Raw genomic sequence first — 16376 nt, forward strand, 5'->3', positions numbered from 1 at the left:
CAATGGAAAAAAAATAAAAAAAACATACCATTTGCCATTTTCTGTCACCTTTTCCCCCCAAAAAATTGACTAACAATGATTATACCACAAAGTTGTACATACCACAAAAATGGTAACTATAAAATCAAAATTTCTTTCTGCAAAAAACAAACCCTCATATAGCTAGGTATACCAAAATATAAAAAAGTTATGGCTATTTTTAACACTATAGACAGGAATCCCTTAACAAATAATGATTTCCATATTTCAAGTTTAAAATTGAAAACTATACAAAAATAGACAGTACTATGAACCAGATTATATTTTGCTTTAAAAATGTATTAGTTTTACCAGATGGGCAAACATAGTGGATGGATCAAACATAGCCACAGGATTATTCCCATGTTGGACAGGAGCCTGAAAACTAGTGGCTGCTATATAATATGTTAGCCAAACAGGGACTTTGGCTTGTACGGGGTTTGGCTGGTTTGTTGCGTGACACAATATGCAAATTATTGCTGTTGTAGCCTGCAATCACTTGAAAATGCCCCTTTTCTATGAGAATTACATAAAGGGGCCAATAGTTGACTACTATATACAGTCGTGGCCAAAAGTTTTGAGAATGACACAAATATTAGTTTTCACAAAGTTTGCTGCTAAACTGCTTTTAGATCTTTGTTTCAGTTGTTTCTGTGATGTCGTGAAATATAATTACACGCACTTCATACGTTTCAAAGGCTGTTATCGACAATAACATGACATTTATGCAAAGACTCAGTATTTGCAGTGTTGGCCCTTCTTTTTCAGGACCTCTGCAATTCGACTGGGCATGCTCTCAATCAACTTCTGGGCCAATTCCTGACTGATAGCAACCCATTCTTTCATAATCACTTCTTGGAGTTTGTCAGAATTAGTGGGTTTTTGTTTGTCCACCCGCCTCTTGAGGATTGACCACAAGTTCTTAATGGGATTAAGATCTGGGGAGTTTCCAGGCCATGGACCCAAAATGTCAACGTTTTGGTCCCCGAGCGACTTAGTTATCACTTTTGCCTTATGGCACGGTGCTCCATCGTGCTGGAGAATGCATTGTTCTTCACCAAACTGTTGTTGGATTGTTGGAAGAAGTTGCTGTTGGAGGTTGTTTTGGTACCATTCTTTATTCATGGCTGTGTTTTTGGGCAAAATTGTGAGTGAGCTCACTCCCTTGGATGAGAAGCAACCCCACACATGAATGGTCTCAGGATGCTTTACTGTTGGCATGACACAGGACTGATGGTAGCGCTCACCTTTTCTTCTCCGGACAAGCCTTTTTCCAGATGCCCCAAACAATCGGAAAGAGGCTTCATCGGAGAATATGACTTTGCCCCAGTCCTCAGCAGTCCATTCACCATACTTTCTGCAGAAGATCAATCTGTCCCTGATGTTTTTTTTGTGGCTTCTTTGCTGGCCTTCTTGACAGCAGGCCATCTTCCAAAAGTCTTTGCCTCACTGTGCGTACAGGTGCGCTCACACCTGCCTGCTGCCATTCCTGAGCAAGCTCTGCACTGGTGGCACTCCGATCCCGCAGCTGAATCCTCTTTAGGAGATGATCCTGGCGCTTGCTGGACCTTTTTGGACGCCCTGAAGCCTTCTTAACAAGAATTGAACCTCTTTCCTTGAAGTTCTTGATGATCCTATAAATTGTTGATTGAGGTGCAATCTTAGTAGCCACAATATCCTTGCCTGTGAAGCCATTTTTATGCAACGCAATGATGGCTGCACACATTTCTTTGCAGGTCACCATGGTTAACAATGGAATAACAATGATTTTAAGCATTACCCTCCTTTTAACATGTCAAGTCTGCCATTTTAACCCAATCAGCCTGACATAATGATCTCCAGCCTTGTGCTCGTCAACATTCTCACCTGAGTTAACAAGACGATTACTGAAATGATCTCAGCAGGTCCTTTAATGACAGCAATGAAATGCAGTGGAAAGGTTTTTTGGGATTAAGTTAATTTTCATGGCAAAGAAGGACTATGCAATTCATCTGATCACTCTTCATAACATTCTGGAGTATATGCAAATTGCTATTATAAAAACTTAAGCAGCAACTTTTCCAATTTCCAATATTTATCTAATTCTCAAAACTTTTGGCCACGACTGTACATTATACCCAATAATTAAAGTTATACTTACCTTTAACCTTTGCATCCTGAAACTTCATATGAAGAGTACCTTGTGTTGTAGCAGGTGACTGAACTGATAAAAGAGGAGAGAAAAATGTCATGGGGCATTCCTGGAGTGACAAAAGTTCCACTAACAGCTAACAGAAGGCATTCGCTTTGGTAAATTTTGATACACTGCACACATGTACAGGAAAAAATATTTAACTATAGTTTTATACTGCCTCTATGTAGCGGAACAGCTAACAGAAGGCATTCACTAAAATCAATTTTGCTCCACTGCACACATGTACAGGGCAAAAAAATTCATTGTCCAGGAATACGGACGCAATGTAACGGTATCACTAAAATAAGGGAGTAACTCTGAATGTGGGTGCAGTAAAATGTGATGGACATGGCAATTACACCCAACCTGCAGTCTCCCTGCACTCTCCCTGTACTCTCCCTACAGTCTCCCTCTCCATTATTCCTTTATAAAACAGTTTTCAGCAACACTGTTCCTAGCGCAGGAGCGCTTGTCACATCTCTCCCAATGCTCAGCTCACAGTAAAATGGCAGAGACCGCGCAGGAGGAGGGTTTTATAGGGCTGTGACATCACAGGGATGGCTATCTGCAGATTGGCTGGCTGCACGGCATTATGGGTGATGTCACATTCCCGGGCTTCTTACTTTTGCTTTGTAACATGTTCAGCCGCTATTTTAGGAAAACCTAATTCATTACCATGAAGCACAAGGAAATTCAGCTTCGTTGTGATTTAAAGTTTTCCTAAACTTTAGCCGGAATTCAGCTTTGAATGCTTTGCTTAGCTCAACACTAGTAATTAATTAGTTAGAAACATAGATATAATTTTGATGCATTGCTTATGTGCATGATGGAATATAGTTTTTAGAAATGTCTATTGACAATTTTCTCCTAAACTGCGACTGTTGTGAGTTTTAACAATAAAAATACATGAAAATGAAAAGTCTTCTGCTGGACAACTTCCTCTGCTGCCTGAGTCTCAACAAGATGAAATTAAATATATATTGAAAGACTAAGACCTTTTATATTGGGAATTACCTACCAAGAGAAAAGAAATTGCAATTCTGGGATCAACTTGTTCTTGAATTTGGAGGTCAATATTAAAGAGGTTGTCTCACTTAAGTAAATGGCATTTATCATGTAGAAAAAGTTAATACAAGGCACTTACTAATGTATTGTGACTCTTCATATTGCCTCCTTTGTTGGCTTGATTTATTTTTCCATCAAATTATGCACTGCTCGTTTCCAGGGATTATGGCCATGTTGCAGCGCAGACACAAAATGGACAGGAGCTGCTGCACATGCGTGCCTATGTGCGCTCCCACAGTTCCAGCCATCACAGAGGCCAGCACTTTTTCCTATACTGTGCAAGCACGGCCACCGCTGCTGGATTACAGGCTGGTCGTAACCCCTGGATACGAGCAGTGTATAATGTGATGAAGAAATGAATCCAGCCAGCAAAGGAGGCAACATGGGCAATAATAGTAGATTAGAAAGTGTCTTGTATTAACTTTCTCTACATTATAAATGCGATTTGCTGAAGTGAGACAACCCCTTTAATGAAAAAAAGTTTGTATCTTAGAATTAAAGAGATCTGCATGTAAAAATAAAGTTGTACTACCCATAACAACCTGTTGGCAAAATTTAAAGGGTAAAGTTTTGCAACCATATTGCATTGCTTTACTACCAAACCCCCCCCCCCCCCAAAAAAAAAAAAACAAGCAAATAAAAGAAAACCTGAAGCCACTGTGAATAGTCTTGATCATAACTATGCTGCTGTTAAAACCTTCTACTGAATAGTGAGTGATATTGCCTTTCCATTTGGGCAACTGGATGTGTCACTTGGTGGCTTCCTAGGTAGAGATGAGTGAATCAAATCGAGCCAAACTTTTTTTATAAATTCTGGAAAATCTAAAATTTTGTCAATTTGATCAATTTTTCTAAACAACATTAGCCATTTTTCCTGATCAGAAAACAGGAAAGATGAAGAAAGAGAATCACATGACCCTAGACACTGTGTGTGTATACACAACGGCAATATGCCACCTAAAAACAATTTTTTTTTTTCCTACAGTGCAGCTTATTTTGAAAAAGGTTGTTTGTAGTCAACCATGCCTTTACCATTAGGTATATATGTTACTGTCACTTTAAAGTCACTAATGCAGTCATAGCTTTAAAGAGCTTGAAATTAGTTGCATACAGTCGTATGAGGCCCCAGAGTGTCAGCCACAACTTTTCAGGGCAATTGGAGCACTTTTGATTTTGGTCGAATGTATTCAGGGACCTCTATCAAATTGCCCAGCTGATTCAATCAATCCAGCTACTGCAGGAGTATCACTGCTATAAGTAATGTAATAGAAGGTGGAAGGGTATATTATAAATATAGCTACTCTTCCCGTTAGAAGCAGATTTGGCATTTCTGGGGCCTCGAGCAAAGTTATATCCGGTCGTCCATGTTGCTCCGCCCAGTTGAAACACTAAGTTTCACCCAACACACTGCTAAGCTCCTCCCTATCATCCTGCTAAACCCCACCCTGTTGAGCAGTGCAGCTTGAGCACTTTGCCTACTGATCTATAGTTGAGAAGAGCCCCCTGGCTGCACTGGCAGTATGTCCATTCATTTTATTTTATTTTTCAGGCAACCACTTATAGCCAGCAGGGAGCCCCTCATGATTTCTGGGGCCCCATGCATTTACTTAGTTTTCATTGTGTTCAAGTCGGTCACTGCTTAAAGTATTATGGTATTATCAGCTATCTATCATTAGAACACAGTGATTCAGTGATATATAGGAAAATACTGGCTGGAGGAGCTGTGATTTGGTCTCTAGAATCAGAGTAAAAAAAATAAATAAAAAGAAAACAAGTAATAATTAAATAAAAATACAAGAAAAATATCTTTTAATCAAGACAATAAATGAGGTTATGCAAATTAAAGAGTGAAGAGTAAATGCTAATTTGATGAGCACAGAGCAGCCTCTTCCACTTGTGCTGGAGATCTCTTGTATTCCAGGAGACTCCCCCACAATCCTGTAGAGCAGACAAGTGTGATATTACATACATATTACATGTGTTGTGACATGATTAGAGATGAGCAAAGTATTCAAAAATTTTACTTGGCTGCTTCACCGAATTTTACAAAAAGATTTGCTTTGTGACTAATTACTTTGTCACAAAGCGCATTTCTTTGTAAGTAGTGGGTGCAATGACAGTATTATACAGTATATATCCGAAGTTATGAGTGAAGTGACTTCGGATGTAACATCCGAAGCTTGTTTCGCTCATCACTAATGATTATTTATGGGGACAATACTGTTCTGTCTACCATAGCTTTCTTACAGTCATTGATTCACAGTTGATGTTTACTCAGATTACAATCTTTCATTTTCTCTCCCTAACAGGTTGAAATTTACATCACAAGCCACATAAAGACACATATAGCATAAACGACTTCCAACCGAGTATCACAAAATGTAAGCTTTTATTAAAAGCTGGCCAGTGCACACCAATCATCTTGGGATGTGTCGATCCAAGAAAGAAAGTAAAGAAGGATACAGTCACAAAGCTATATGTCGTCCTAGCCACTTTGTTTAGAGAATTGTCAATGAATGGACATCCCTCAGAATGGTCTCAAAGCACATATTGTCAAAAATCCTGGTAATGTCTAAATTTTTGGGTGTGTATGGATCCTGATGAAGATGTGGTGTTCTTATCAGGATATGGTGCATTGCTGGCACTTATCACCCAGGCATCCAGGGCATTGGACAAGAGAGCTAGGAAAACATCACAAAAGTCAGGCCAGTGGGATCTGCCAGCTGAAATGTTCCCTGATTTTCAGAATAATGCATACACAGTAGCTTACTTAATTGATGGGAGTTTTGAAAATATTTGAATGCTGCCATTTATTGTAATGGATTGACTATATTTGAAGTACCCCCCTCCTCTAAAAACACAGTGAAATTCGCAGCTACCAGGTACTCATTGATCTAAATATAAAGCCTCTTCCACACTACAAAACTGCATGTGTGAAGTCTGCATAGTGGAATATGGATTCTCTAGGGTTCCATATTATAGAGCTGTAGGCACTTCATGTACCTTCTAAGCTTTCTCTTAGAGCAATACTTCCTTGTAATACTTCCAAAGGAACATACAATATACCTTGTTATATGTCCTAAAATGATTTTAGCATGGACTCTTAACTGTGACCACAAAGAAGTGCAGCAAAAAAATGGTTTTCTAAAGTAGGGGTCCTCTCAACGGAGAAGGCATATACGCTTGTATATATAAGGGATTCTAGTCAAATGTGGTCTCCTCATAAAGGAGGTCTTTTAAAGAGGTTTCACGAGATACAGTGGATATAAAAAGTATACACACCCACGCTAAAATGTCAGGTTTCTGTGCTGTAAAAAAAATAAGACAAAAATAAATAATTTCAGAACTTTTTCCACCTTTATTGTGACCTATAAACTGTACCACTCAAATGAAAAACAAACTGAAATATTTTAGATGGAGGGAAGAAAAAAAACAAAACTAAAATTATGTGGTTGCATAATATAATATAACTGGGGATGTAACTGTGTTCAGAATTAAGCAATCACATTCAAAATCATGTTAAATAGGAGTCAGCATATAGCTGCTATCATTTAAAGTTCAGCTGCTCTAGTTGGTCTTTCCTGAAATTTTCTTAGTCGCATCCCACAGCAAAAGCCATGGTCTACAGAGAGCTTCCAAAGCATCAGAGGGATCTCATTGTTAAAAGGTATCAGTCAGGAGAAGGGTACAAAAGAATTTACAAGGCATCAAGTGGAAAAAATATGGCACAACAGTGACATTACCAAAAACTGGACGTCCCTCCAAAATTGATGAAAAGACGAGAAGAAAACTGGTCTGGGAGGCGACCAAGAGGCCTACAGCAACATTAAAGGAGCTGCAGGAATATCTGGCAAGTACTGGCTGTGTGGTACATGTGACAACAATCTCCCGTATTCTTCATATGTCTGGGCTATGGGGTAGAGTGGCAAGACTAAAGCCTTTTCTTACAAAGAGAAACATCCAAGCCAGGCTACATTTAGCAAAAACACATCTGAAGTCTCCCAAAACCATGTGAAAAAAGGTGTTATGGTCTGATGAAACCAAGGTTGAACTTTTTAGCCATAATTCCAAAAGATATGTTTGGCCCAAAAACAACACTGCACATCACCAAAAGAACACCATACCCACCGTGAAGCATGTTGGTGGCAGCATCATGCTTTGGGGCTGTTTTTCTTCAGCTGGAACTGGGGCCTTAGTTAATCTAGAGGGAATTATGAACAGTTCCAAATACCAGGCATAAAGCCTTCAGGCTTGTGCTAGAAAGCTGAACATGAAGAGGAACTTCATCTTTCAGCATGACAACGACCCAAAGCATACATCCAAATCAACAAAGGAATGGCTTCACAAAAAAAAGATTAAAGTTTTGGAATGGCCCAGCCAGAGCCCAGACCTGAATCCGATTGAAAATATGAAGAGGGCTGTGCACAGGAGATGCCCTCGCAATCTGACAGATTTGGAGTGTTATATACGGTATATTAAAGGGAGTCTGTCACCAAAATGTCACCTTCTGCGCTGCTTACTTAATGCTGTAGCACAAATAAACATGATTTAAATGGTACATTTGTTCTTTTCTTCTGATGTTCATAAACAGCAAAAACGTGGTTTTAATTATATGCAAATTGGGCTCGCAAGTGCCCAGGGGCGGCATTCGGGTATTAAGTGCCCAGGCCGCTCCGCCTTCTCTGTGCATAACTCCTCCCTAACCCCTCATCTGGCCCTTCCTGTAATCTCTGGAGATGCTGCGCTTGTGCAGTTCACCACCGGGCCCTCGCAGTGCGCATGCGCCAGCTAATGGCATTCTACTAGGGATATCTGGCGCCAGGCCCAGGGGTGAACTTCACACGTGCAAGATCTCTTCCACTTACAGGGTGGGCCAGATGAACGGTTAGGGAGGAGTTATGCACAGAGAAGGCAGAGGGACCTGGGCATTTACTGCCCAAATGCTGTCCCTAGGCACTTGCGAGCCCTCATTTGCATATAATTAAAGCCACGCTTTTACGGTTTAAGAACATCAGAAGAAAAGAACAAATGTACCATTTAAATCATGTTTATTTCTGCTACAACGTTATGTAAGCAGCGCCTGACATTTTGGTTACAGACTCCCTTTAAACCACCTGCCTAACATTGTGAGGCTTCCCCTCCTGTCAACAAAACAGCCTACATTGAGACATGGACTCTACAAGGCCTCTGAACTTTGGTTTCCTGTGATATCTTGCACCAAGCTTCTAGCTGCAGAAATCCTGTAAGTTGAAAGGCGGGAAACCAATGGTTGGGACTTGTTTTGACAGCACACTCTACAGATTCTCCAGTTGTCCTTACCTAGACCATTTTTGGTAGGTGCTAGCCGCTGCTGAGAACACTCCCACAGGACTTGCTGTTTTGGAGATGTTCTGATCCAATTGTCAAAATATTTGTCAGTTTTTCTGCTTTGAACACATCAAATTCATGTTTTATTTTCTCAAAAAGTTTTTTTTTTTTCGAGAAATTCCATCATGTTATGTTGCAGTCCGTGCCTACTGCTAACGCTCTCCTCCCAACAGGAACAGCTGCTGCAACACTCACTTTGTTTCCTTGGCGGTTCGTCCATGCTGGCTTCCTCCTGTTCATTCCGCCGCTTGCCTGCTCTGCCTCTCTCCACCCATAGGGCTTCCATGTGCTTAATCTGTCTCTTAAAGAGCCAGTGTCTATTCACCTCAGTTTTCCCTAGCCAATGGATGGCTTTATTTAAGGCACCTTGTGTGAAGGTGCCTGAGCAATAGGTTCTAGTTGTCTAGTTTCCTGCAAAGGTCTTGTTTATCTCTATCATGTACTGACTTCAGCTTGTCTCTGTTTTTGATTCTTTGCTGCCTGACCTGACCTATGCCTGAACTTCGCACTGATCCTTGCACTAACTTTGGATTGCACAAACTCTGACTGCCCTGACCTTGGCTTTTCCTTTACCATGGTTTTGTCTGAGCCCTCGGTATTTTGGAACAGTGTCTCTCAACCCCTATGACTCAGCAGTCTACTGAAAAGAGACTACTCCAAGAGGTAGCGGACTGGTTGTTCCTCCGCAGCAGAGTCCAAATCCCTGTACAGGGGTTAAAGTGTAAAGACCGGGGCGTACTTAGAGAAGATCCTTAATAGTAATCTCAAGTCAAATCTATTCAGTGGATACACATCTACCTCGTAACATCCCACTGTCTAAATATATGTAAATTCACTCAAAGTTTCAGTGTCACTTGAAGCTGATCCTACGAGCTAGTAGAAATCCAGGAAATAAAGTCTGACTTTGTATACGGTAATGCAGCATCACTTTTCCAAAGATTCCAATCTCTTCTTAGTTTCTTTGTAGTGTGTGACATGTAACACCGGCTGAGCGCTTTCTCTATAATTTTAACATTTCTGTAAAAATGGCAGCGTGTTTTGTTCAGCTCCAGTTGTGGAAAAGCCTTAATGCTTTGTTGGTTTAGAGGTAGCACATAAACTGGTACATAGAGAAGGGTAACTGAATTATACTGTTTTCGCAACCACTCCATTTGGACAGGGGAATGTCACCCCAGTCTCTGTAGCCCGTCATCTGTGTGATATAGTTAGCAAATGGCGAAAAACTGAAACTTCAGAGATGCGGCTTCTCTGTGCTAAGTGATCTGTATTCTTACTGAATTTACTTTGCCTTAACCCCGTGAAATTAAAATTACTTCCCTGACATTCGACCCCTCGACCCCACATATAATAAGAAATTCAAAAAGCCTCATGCATGAGTGTGTCTATGTAATGCAAAACTAAGAAAAAATGACCATGTCACCTCCTTTATTATCAAGAAATAAATAAAAAATCATCCTAGTCTCTATTGCATGCTTCAGACATGAATGCTCAGTTTAACGTTATTATAAAAGGAAGGCTGGTGGGGGCAGTTTCATCCACCGTAATTCACTGTTTGTGACTTTTATAGACAATACTTTGTAGCAAGTGGATATTGCCGGAGAAGAAGACAAAAAAAACTAAAAACTAAAAAAAAAAAAAAAAGCTTTGTGTTCCATTAATGCAGATATTTACCAAGATAAGTGGAAGACCATGATGGTTCAAAGAAGAAGCAGCTTGTGGGGGGCTGGTTGCCAAGGGCACAAGAGCTTGCACAATGTGTAGGTCTCAGGGTTTAAGAGGAAAAAGCAGAAAAGTGTTATGTGAAAATGATTTTGCAGTTATCAGGCTCCGGGGATGACAGCGTACAAGAAAAAGAACAAGGTTCTATGTGGCTTTTTCTTCGCTATAAAGTAAAGATTGGCAGCTTGAAGTAAGGCTTACAGGCGGACCCGCACACAGCACCTCTTCACCCAGGACTCATAATCACTACTCAAAGAAAAAAGCATTTACCAGTAAAAAGCGGCCGCAGCCATCAGAAGTGTGCTTAAAACACCACTTAAATATCACTTTATACGCTATTACTTGCAAACTGTGGCTTGGTATTAAATTATACTTGCATAGGCTTTGCTTAGGTGCTGATAATGCTTTTGAGGTTGCATTGGTGAAGAATTTAGGCTGCTTTACCAAGGACGTGACTAGCATTTCCCAAAAACAGTTCGACGCTGACAGGGTGAAAAATGGCAGGACTGTACTTTCTTTCCCCATATAGATTGTAATTTTAATTGTCACTGTGGCCCTTCTGTTTTAATTATGGGTCCTCTTTGATATATACCGGGGACTTCGTATTGAATGAAAATATGGTGCTATAATAGTCTCTTTATAATTAATGACCACATGTAGATATCTCGCTGCTTGGGAGAAAAGAAATAAATGAACAATTTATTTAACTAGCTTTTTGGATTCAGATCTGTCCCTGTGCTGAATATTTTAAATGTTCTTTGGGTGGTGAGGAGCGATCTATACAAGCGACGCAGTTACTGCGCAGCCCAGGCTGGGTATATATTTAAAGGGACGTAGAAGATTTCTGGATTATTTTGTTATTGCATCAGGTTTAAGATCATATCTTTTTATTTACTTCATTGAAGGTGTTAGCCGTAATGGGAAAAAAGTTAAAGGAAATTGATTTATTTCTTTATTTTAGATTTGATGTTTTTATTTATTTAACCCTTTATTTTTATGGTATACAATTACATAGCATACATAGCATAAAGCATACAGTTACTGTAGCCTAGATTTTTTTCAGTGCAGCCCTGTACATCGCATTATATATATATATAGAATGTAAAAATGTATAACCGTAAAAGATCGGTATAGATAGATAGATATGGGATTGATAAGAGATATATGGATAGATAGATAGATATTAGATAGATAGATAGATAGATAATAGGAGATAGATAGATACAGTAATAGATAGATAGATAGATAGATAGATAGATATTAGATGGACAGATTTAACACACATTTACTATAGTATATAAAACAATATGCAATAGATAGTTTTCTATGAGATAGATAGATAGATAGATAGATATGTGATAGAAGATAGATAGATAGATAGATAGATAGATAGATATGAGATAGATAGATAGAATAAATAATCAAGAATAAAAGTGTGTCATATTGTATCAGCAGTTTTGAATTTGGAATATTGGATTTTAATCTTACATACATGGCTATCCCAATATTTCGATAAGATCAGGCCTTTTTGTCTGTTGTCTGTCCTTGTAAAAGTCAGAAATGTGCAGCGACAAGCTTTGACTAATTTTTTTCTTTTCTTTCTGTGACAGGGCATTAGTGTGTATGCATCCTGTATGGCATGAATATAGTTCAATTGCAAAGCATAAGAGAATTGGATCAGCTCAGACAGGGACTACCCTGGGGTCAGCTGTGACCATGCCACTTCAATGTGATGTCGAGTTGGGGTGATGGTGTGTAAATAAACGTAGGGAATTGCAAATCTTGTCATGACCATACAGAGCAGCTCAAGCATTTAAAGATGGTTGCCGCAAACCTAACTGGAAGGTGGTTCTTCTATGTGCTGGTCAGACTATTCTCTTTTCTGACATGTTTAACTAATTCATTGCCGCACTGGATGTTATACTCATCATCACAATAGCAGCAGATTAGGGTAAAATCTAAAAGTGTAAATATTTTTTTTTTAAAAATCATTTGCAAGGGACTGATTAATTAAATTTTTTTTTTATTCTAACTTTTAGTTCATTTTTTGAGTCAGGACTTATAATTTATTTGGGATAATAAGTAAAAAATAATGCAATTTTTTTTTTATTTTCTGCTTATTTTTGTTAATTTTTATATGTTTTAATTTATTTTTTAATTTATTTATTTTAACTATTTTTCTCACTTCTCCTTTTCTGGTCTTTCCTCATTAAAGTTCCATGAGGGCTCTTCATTATGATGAACTTTTGATTATGAACTTTCCTAATGTTTAAATATAAAATATAGTATCATTCACATTTCTACTTCTGCATCTAATGTTATTTAAATAGTACTTGCAGTGCTCATTAAAATACACTTACAAATTTGTACCTTCACCTAAAGTAAAAAGATCTCTGCCAGTCTCACATTTATACATATCTGTTTTTCTGTTACTTCTTTTTTTTTTTCCTACATGACAATTACCTTTCATTACAAATTTATAAAATCATTTACATTTTAGCAGTTTAAATGTTTCTCCTGACATTTTGTAACTATTAGCCTCTTCTAGAATGGCATATGTTCAGGCAGTTAATAAAAAATTAAATTGAAAAGCACTAGACAAGGTGAAGCTTTGTATCATAGTGTTCGGAACATTTCTGAAAATATCATCTTTGTGTTGCAAACTGTGAAGTGAGGTTAGGGCTATGCCAATATGTGTATTTGTCATATCTGTCAGCGAGTCCATGAACTAAGCAATCATATGGCTCCTAATTAGACAGTTCCATTTTTGGCTTTTTTTTAAAAGGAATCTTCATGTAAAATGCGGTGTCTAAGATTTGACAAAGGTAGTTAGACTTAAAAAGGGAAAGTGTTCTCAGCCTTCTCTCAAGAAATTGCTTTTGATGTGTACAGTGTTAAAGAGCAATGCCAGTCACTATTGATATTAACAGCAATGACAGGCAATATTCTGAAGTCAAATGACATAACATATGATATATATAGTGGACGTGCCATATATAGCGGAAAAACTGCCAATTTACATCATATATAAAATGATAAAAAAACAAGCGCTCTCTCTCTCTCTCTCTCTCTCTCTCTCTCTATATATATATATATATATATATATATATATATATATATATATATAGCCTGCTTTTCTTGTTATTATGTGTGCCCCCCCATCATTTTTTATTATATGTGTCCTCGTTTCATGTCCCAGTGTGAAGCATAGATATCAGTCTTTATAGCATGGAAGGAGCATTCTGCTAAGCTCACTGTAACCCCCTGCTGATTACTGCACATGACCGTTGCATCTCTCTAAGACCTCCATGGAGACAAACTGAGCTTCTGTGTGCATTTTAGTGCCATATGGAGTCACAGAGAGTTGGCAAACACAATTTTGTTGAATAACTTATGGCAGAAAATATGATTCTAAGGGAAAATATACACAGTTGAGTGACATAATCATGACCACTTCTGTCACGAGGGTGTCAAGAGCCACGCCTGACTCCGTTATACCCGGGGTCAGGAAGTCGCAGCGGGTGGCTGCGCGCTCTATGTCTAAAGACAGTGCTGTTTATTAATGGTAGCTTTCTGGGTTTGCCTTGCAATCCTTTTTGGCTCACTCAGGGATCCGTAGCTTCTCCTCCTCAGCTGTTTCTTGTCCAGCAATCCCAACCTCCTTATATTCCCATCTCTCACTTCTCTGGTTGCCAGATATAGAGCTTCCTGCCTGGACTTCTATACTGACCCACTGGAGCTGTGTAGCTGTGTTCCCTGGTTGTTGTTCCAGAACGTTACCCTCCGGATCCCTGTTAGGCCTTGGTGGTCTGCTGTTGTCGCCCACCTGGGATTATATGTTTGTCTGTATTGTCTGTCCTCTCCTTGGTGTTTTCCTCTTAGTGTCAGTGGTGCGGACTAGTGATCCCACCGCCCCGTTCACTACATAGGGCTCATCTTAGGGAAAGCCAGGGTTTAGGCACGTGATCGGCGTACGGGTGAGGAACCCGTCTAGGGACGTCAGGGCAGTCAGGTGCCAGCCGCAAGGTGAGTCAGGGGTCACCATCTTTCCCTCTCGCCGGTCATTACTTTATATCTGGCACTTATTTTGTGTAGGTAAAAAAATAAATAAAAAATTCTTTCTACCTACTTAGAATCCAGCATGGATCCAATTGCTGCTTTGTCAAAGCAACTTCAAGGCCTGTCTTTGGAGGTGGCAGGATTGAAGGCGTCGGTCCTCCAGCAACAGCAGCAATTGCTACAGACCGCAAGCCCAGCGGTTGCTACAGGTAACCAGGTTGTTGCGGAACCCAAGGTTGCTCTTTCTGACAGATTTTCTGGGGGAAGGGACAAATTTGTGACGTTCCGTGAGGCCTGTAAATTATATTTTAAACTGCGCCCTTACTCCTCTGGTAATGAAGAACAGCGGGTGGGGGTTGTTATTTCCCTGCTTCAGGGGGACCCGCAATCCTGGGCGTTCTCTTTACCCACTGATTCTCAGGCTCTCCGGTCAGTGGATGAATTTTTTGGGGCCTTGCACTGGCTGAATCAAAGTTACGGAGACTCCTACAGGGAAAGCGGCCAGTAGAGGAGTATTGCTCAGAGTTCCGTAGGTGGGCTACGGATACCCAGTGGAACGACCCGGCTCTCAGGAGTCAGTTCTGCTCTGGGTTATCCGAAAGGATTAAGGATGCGCTTGCGCTGTATGAGACTCCCTTTTCCCTTGATGCGGTTATGTCCCTTTCTATCAGGATAGATAGACGTCTTAGGGACAGATTGAAAAATCCGGAGCAACTGGTAACCCCTCCCAAGCAGCAGTTAGTCTGTACGGACTTAGACGAGCCTATGCAGCTAGGAGGAACTACTCGTCAGGTCCGTCCTCCTGAGGCCCGCCGTAGGCGTGGGATTTGTTTTTTCTGTGGGGAGAGGGGTCATTTTATTAATGTCTGTCCTTCCTTTCTCAAAAACAAAAGACCGTCGGAAAACTTCTAACCCCAGGCTGTGTGGAGGATGTCAGCCGGGGGGTATACGTTTCCTCCATACGAACATCGCAATTTGTGTTGCCAGCGGTTGTTGTTTTTGGTGTTAAGACGGAGACTATTTCTTTTTTTCTAGACAGTGGAGCAGGAGTAAATTTGATAGATGCCCATTTTGCCCACACTATGGGTTTGTCTCTCTGTACGCTACAGAGACCTATTCCCATATTCGCTATTGATTCTGCTCCTCTGTCTCAGAGAAACCTCACTCACATTGTTCATAACTTACACCTTCGGGTAGGGGACCACCATAACGAGTGGCTTTCATGTTATGTTTTGGAGGGGCTTCCCACTCCTGTGGTGTTGGGTCTTCCCTGGTTGGTAGCGCACAATCCAGTGGTGGATTGGCAGGCCAGGGAGATATTGGAGTGGAGTGAGCATTGCAGAGAAAATTGCTTAAATAGCAATTGCTTAGTCGTCTCCATAGCTACCCTACCTACATTTGTTTCGGACTTTGAGGACGTTTTTTCTGAAAAGGGTTGCCAGAAGTTACCACCTCACCGTCCTTATGATTGCCCGGTTAACCTGATTCCCGGTGCAAAATGACCCAAGACCAGGTTATATAATCTTTCGGGTCCGGAGAGACAAGCCATGAAAGATTATATCTCCGAGAGCTTGGCTAAGGGACACATCAGACCCTCTTCTTCACCCGTGGCTGCAGGGTTTTTCTTTGTTAAAAAGAAAGATGGGGGCCTGCGTCCTTGCCTAGATTTTCGCGAATTAAACCGGATAACCATCCGAGACCCATACCCTCTTCCTCTCATTCCTGACCTGTTTAATCAGATTGCGGGTGCTAGGTGGTTCTCCAAACTTGATCTTAGAGGGGCCTACATTCTGATTCGTATCAAGGAAGGGGTTGAGTGGAAGACAGCTTTTAACACCCCTGAGGGGCATTATGAAAATCTAGTCATGCCTTTCGGTCTGACCAATGCTCCTGCTGTCTTCCAGCATTTCGTTAATGACATTTTTAGTCATCTTATCGGCAGGTTTGTGGTGATATACCTAGATGATATTTTAAT

The sequence above is a fragment of the Bufo bufo genome, chromosome 7, assembly GCF_905171765.1.
Source record: "Bufo bufo chromosome 7, aBufBuf1.1, whole genome shotgun sequence".
In the NCBI taxonomy this organism is placed as follows: domain Eukaryota; kingdom Metazoa; phylum Chordata; class Amphibia; order Anura; family Bufonidae; genus Bufo; species Bufo bufo.